The following is a 6,483-nucleotide window of genomic DNA, read 5'->3' on the forward strand; positions in this document are numbered from 1 at the left end:
TTCTGGGGGTAAAAATAGGAATTACAATGATTTTGAAATGTGATGCCTGGCGTGCACCTTCATTTTTACACCTGGAGCTGAAGGGGTTAAAGAACATGAAGTGGTTTGAACTTCAGTGCTGAAGCATTCAGGCAGGCCTGCCCAACCCACTGCCTGTACGTTTTGTACAATTATTATTCAGTAGATTTGGAGTTTTCAACTAGATAAAGGTACAGCAACATGTTCTGTTACCTGAAGGACGCTACAACACTCCCTCAACGTTTTGTTGAACTAGTTTGAAATATAGGCAAAATACAAGACGTTTTTTCACCTGTGTGATTGTATGAATTTTGAGACTTTTAATAAAAAATAAAAAGAAAACACAACACATGGTTTATAACTGAACATTTATTTTAAAACTAAATAATACTTGGAACATAAAACATTACTACTATATACAGCAGTTTTTACAATTAAAAATGTGTTTTACTATGTGGAGCCTGCACTGCTGGTGTCAGGTGGAGATTGTGACTGAGCATAATTCAGTTCAGTGAGGTAAATGTTATGGTAAGGTGTCACACACAGGGGAACTTTACACTGTGTCTCTGGCTCCTCCTCTTTACACTGTCACTGGCTCCTCATAAACAGAGAGATGTGGTTTGGTGAAGCTGGGCGCGTGATCGCGCTCAGGATTTAATCAACAGAACAGAAAATAAAAGGTTTGAAACACAAAAACACTGGACACGGCACTTGCGCCAAAATAAATAGACAAACACTTAACAAACGGTGCACGGAGAGACAAACAAACACGGTGAGTACAAACACTTATAGATTATTATTTTCCTTTACTTGTTCTCCTTCTCTCTCACTTGTTCTCCTTCTCTCTCACCCGTTCTCCACTCTCGAACACCCAACCCCGACTGAAAGAAACGTGCATCTATATATACTGTTGTGCTGGGATTCAATTACTAATTAATTATTCACTTGAATCCCAGCACGTGAATTAATTCTGTGCAACCCCGTGCTCACATATTACATTTAACCAGCACGTGAAGTGATTTGTGCTCTCCTCGTGCCTAAATACAAATCTACACTTTTTAAATACACGTGAAACACAGACCCGTTTATATCCCGTGTACCAATGACTATACACCAACATTAACACACGCAACATACAACACATAACACAAAAATGCACACAGGGGCGGGGCGCATTGCCACAGGGAGGTATTGGAATAAGATAATGACCATTTTGAGCTTCCAGTCTAGTTGGTGGATCTTTGGTTGACAACGTTTTCCCTTTAGATGAAATTACTTCTTTCCATTTTTAAAGAATTGCATTGCACAAATTCAGTCTGAACTGGTAATGTGTGGTCTGCTCTTCCATCTTGTCCGTGAGATCGAATAAGAACTTGACCACTCTGCTTTTGCGCATTGCCTGGTATGTTTTCGTCATCTGCTCAGATGTATTAACCACCCATGTTTTTGTTGTACTCCCCAATACATGCCAGTGACTTTTACCAGTTTCCTTTAGTGAAGAATGATGCATTGTGGTTAGCATAAAAATAATCAATCTTAATCACCCGCCCACATCTCAACTTCACTCTTTCTTATTTTGTTCTTCAGTAAATCCTGAGGCATATTTTTCTGTTGTGCATAACTGTGCCACACATTTCAAACTGAAGGTGCTGTAATTCACTGAAGAGGTGGGGATGGCTGTAAAACCGATCCATCCAAAGGCAGTAACTCTTGCCTTCCAAGCCTTCTAGACCCTTTGCCACTTGGTGAGTCGCTGGAGTTTTATCTTGTGCAGTACCGGTGGTGCCCTTGCCTTGGTACACTAGAAAATTCCAGATATAGCCACTTCTCCTCACACCAGATTCACAGTGCATAGAATTGTATGCCAAACCTGTCCCTGTTGATGGGTATGTACCTTTTGAATGCCAGGCTACCTTTTATATAGCCTCAGTGATTCATCAATGCTAATATGATTTGTTCTGGACTTTAAACCTGTTTTAATGTAGTGTGAATGTGATCCAAAACTGACTGAATCTTCCATAACTCTCCATGTGAATATTGGGCACGATCACTGTTGTCCACATAATGCAGGAATCAAAGAATTTCAAAGAATTGATTTAAAAGGCACAAGGTGTCTAAAGGCTGGAGTTAGAAGCACAGCTTCTGTGGTCCAGCAGTCCTTCGATGTCGGTTTCTGCACAAGTCCCATGGCAAAGAAAACCCAGAGCTCATTCAGTGTTGCACTCTGAAATCCTTCTGATTGGCCGGGTGCATGTAATCATGTACAGACAAGTGGTACAAAATACACTTGCCATTTTATTGGCCTTTGTAATAAAGCTCAGAGTCATTTGAAATGAAGTTATTGATAACAGTGAACATTTTAAATGTAATTCAAGTAGACAAACATTTTGACTGGTGTCTTCTACAGCAGACAAAAAAACCACGGTGAACAGAATCAAATAACAGGCCTGTGCTTCTCCCCTATAGCAGCTCTCTTTCAAAACGCCTCTCATTAAACCCCTGCTCTATCAGTGACACTGCAGTCAGGAGACTGCACCCCAGTGGATATTAGCTCTATCAGTGACACTGCAGTGAGGAGACTGCACCCCAGTGGATGTTAGCTCTATCAGTGACACTGCAGTGAGGAGACTTCACCCCAGTGGATGTTAGCTCTATCAGTGACACTGCAGTGAGGAGACTGCACCCCAGTGGATGTTAGCTCAGTAACACTCTGAAATGGGGTGAAGCACAGAGGAGTGTTTCTGTAAGGCTACTCAGATCAGGTGGGGCTGAGACAGTTTGCAGCATCCTATCAAGGTGCCTTATTTGTGCATGTTGCTTCGTTCTATTACTCTGGGCACATGCTCACTGCATTAAGCTCTGTGTAATAAACAGTGACACTTTTATCAATGCATCACACACATTTGTCTTTTTTGCTCTGCTGGCTTTTAGTTATCAAAGCCATTTGAATTACAGGAAATGTATCTGTATCGTTAAAGGATTCTGAGGTTCTGTATGGTGGGATCATGAAGCAGATCTGAAGTATGTATCGTTAAAGGATTCTGAGGTTCTGTATGGTGGGATCATGAAGCAGATCTGAAGTATGTATCATTAAAGGATTCTGAGGATCTGTATGGTGCGATCATGAAGCAGATCTGAAGTATGTATCGTTAAAGGATTCTGAGGTTCTGTATGGTGGGATCATGAAGCAGATCTGAAGTATGCATCGTTAAAGGATTCTGAGGTTCTGTATGGTGGGATCATGAAGCAGATCTGAAGTATGTATCGTTAAAGGATTCTGAGGTTTTGTATGGTGGGATCATGAAGCAGATCTGAAGTATGTATCGTTAAAGGATTCTGAGGATCTGTATGGTGGGATCATGAAGCAGATCTGAAGTATGTATCGTTAAAGGATTCTGAGGTTCTGTATGGTGCGATCATGAAGCAGATCTGAAGTATGTATCGTTAAAGGATTCTGAGGTTCTGTATGGTGGGATCATGAAGCAGATCTGAAGTATGTATCGTTAAAGGATTCTGAGGTTCTGTATGGTGGGATCATGAAGCAGATCTGAAGTATGTATCGTTAAAGGATTCTGAGGTTCTGTATGGTGCGATCATGAAGCAGATCTGAAGTATGTATCGTTAAAGGATTCTGAGGTTCTGTATGGTGGGAGGTAACACCAAATGTGTCTGAAAATGAATGATCATGTTTGAAACCACACCATCTCTACCCTGCATTGACAAAGGCTGCATTCTGTCATTTTAATGTTATTTTATTTTCCTGTAACATGACCTATATGTTTGTTTGTGTCACTTCTGGTGAGGTGTGTGTTTGTTTCTGTGTGTTTAAAGAACATGAACCGGTTTGAGCTTCAGTGCTGAAGCATTCAGGCATGTCTGCCCAACCCACTGCCTGCAGCTGGGCAGGACGCCAGGAACATGTTACAGCTTAAGTCGAACAACACAAGAATATCTGAGATTGGTATCTCCAGGTTTATTTATTTATTACAAAGCCGATAAGGTTCAGTGTTATTAACATGATGGGAAGGTATTACTTTAAAAAGTAAGTTAGATCTTTTCAGTCTTTTCCTTAGAACCCTGTTGGTTTAAAGTTAAAGGAGAGGGGGGGTTGGACGGGGCTGGATGCTTTGCTAAATTAATTGCTGGTGTCAAATTAATTTGCAACATGTTACAGCTTCAACAAAAGGGAGAAACGGGTCCGCACACCGAAGTAAACGAGGTGCAAGTTCACAAGGATGAAGCCGTAAGTCAGTATAGAAAACCATTGAACTGCACTCCAAAAATGTGTATCTAAGTCAGTCCCAGTGTGGCTCTATGCCCTATTGACAGTGCTATGGCAGGGGTTCCTATTCTTTCCTCTGTCCATAGAGACAGACAGACACCCACACAGTGTCCGTGCTATAACACAGTGTCTGGGTATTACTAGCTTCAGTACCCCAGGATTTTCAATTAGGTTTAAAGTATGTGGCACCTACAAGGAGGGGGAGAGTGGGAGAGGGGTGTCCCCGTCCCACTTGGACATTTTTGAAAGGGATTAAAATGGTATTTAATCCCAACACAGTGTGTTACGGGACTGCAGTATACAGAAAGAAAACAGAAGCTGTTTATTTTACGCAGTTACATCGACTTTAAATGCATCAGCAATCTAGTACAGAGAGAACAAAATACAGTTCCATTAGTCTCTGTGAGGGCAGAGACATTTTATTGTGTTACAACATGGAATCAAAATGGATTTAATTAGGAGTTTTTGCCACTGATCAATACAAAAAAGTCCATAATGTCAAAGTGAAAAATAAAATCTACAAATTGTTCTAAATTAATTCCTTTCCAAAAAACAGAAACATTTGATTACTATTTATTTTTAATTTTCCAGAATAGTCTTTAAATCACTCATGAGCTCCAGTTCTGTGAAAAGGATCATGTGTTGTTTTGTTTTGAGGCATGTCTGAACCAGGTACACATTCTTTCACTGGCAGACAGTGTGTGGGCGTGTTCCTCAAGGGCTGTTTCTCGGGTAACGGTGCAATAAAACCAGGAATTGTACGTTAGCTTTAGACAGGCTACTTCAGGCTAGAAAGCTGATCAAACAGATGGAAAGTTCTTTACAGAGTGTGTAAATCTTTAGAATCCACTTCTCATATCTAAACTCAGCTGTACTGATGCGGTTTAAAAAGCTGTTTCTATTTATTCTTAAAAAGCTGAACTGAAGCACAAGGACAGAGTGCAGGTGAAAGAAAAGCAGATAAGCAGACTCTAAATCTGTGTGTTTAAAGTTACAATAGCTAATAGAACAGCTCTCTTCAACAGTAAGTAGTGTGGTTCTGAGAAATCTAGCGTAACCCATCCCTGCGTGCTGCTACAGCTCTTTAAATACGTATCTGTAATTCAGTGATTTCAGAAATTTGGGACTTTTTGGCTTTTTTTCCCCTTTTTTTCAATGCAGTGTCTAGTGTTTGGTCCCAAAATGTTTTACTACCCCTCGAGTACATGGAACTGAAGCTGCCAAGCTCCCACCAAGTTTGTGTTGCTATGGCAACAAGATAAACATTGTGGTCCCTCAAGAAATGTCAACTTGGTCACGCAAAAACATTTTAAAAAAATGTAAATACAAATTATTATTCAAACCATTTTTATAATGTTTGTGAAGACTTTACCATCTGATCTTGTTAATGATGCAAAAAAATATTATATTTTTTCTATTTTCTGTCTAGAAAAGTACACAATTAAATGGACACGAGTATAATACATTGGTATTTTTTGTTTGCTTTTACAAAAATAATATATTTTTCACGATATTTTTTTTAAAACTATGCTACTGATGATCTTTAGTATAGTGGATAAACAGAACATTGAACAATTTAAAAAAATGTTGAGCAGTTTTATTTTTATTTTGCAATTTAATCTTGTGGCAATACCGTGATGACAAGAACAAGAACCGACTAGTGACTAGTATTCTTTGAAATTGTTTAATGATTTTTAAATAAACAATATAGAATTAAAAAAAAACATGAAAATATCTATTTATCAAATAGTATATTTAAAATGTAACGGTATGAACAAGTGCAATATTTCAACAAGAACAAAAATAAAACATCATCAAGTGCAATATGTCAACAAGAAACATATAAAACAATCTAATACATATTGATATTTTATCAAAATCAAAACTGTTAACAATAATTACACAATGCAAAAAAGAATTTAACTTTTCAAGTATTATTTAAAATTAACATTAAAATATTATTGGGTAATGTTGGAAAACATGGAACAAGTATTGAATAGCAGTTTGCTACGCATGAGGAATGACGACTGTATTCATGTTATTTTTCTGAAAAGTGATTTAACATTGGATAGAAGAAACTGTTAGTTCCAAAAATGTAAGCACTGCTGTAGTAGATGAAGGCTGGCTATATACTCTGGGTATATAGATACTTGCACTGCATTGACTCCGAGCAAGCAAGAAAT

This window comes from Acipenser ruthenus, chromosome 43 (genome assembly GCF_902713425.1).
Source record: "Acipenser ruthenus chromosome 43, fAciRut3.2 maternal haplotype, whole genome shotgun sequence".
Classification (NCBI taxonomy): Eukaryota; Metazoa; Chordata; class Actinopteri; order Acipenseriformes; family Acipenseridae; genus Acipenser; species Acipenser ruthenus.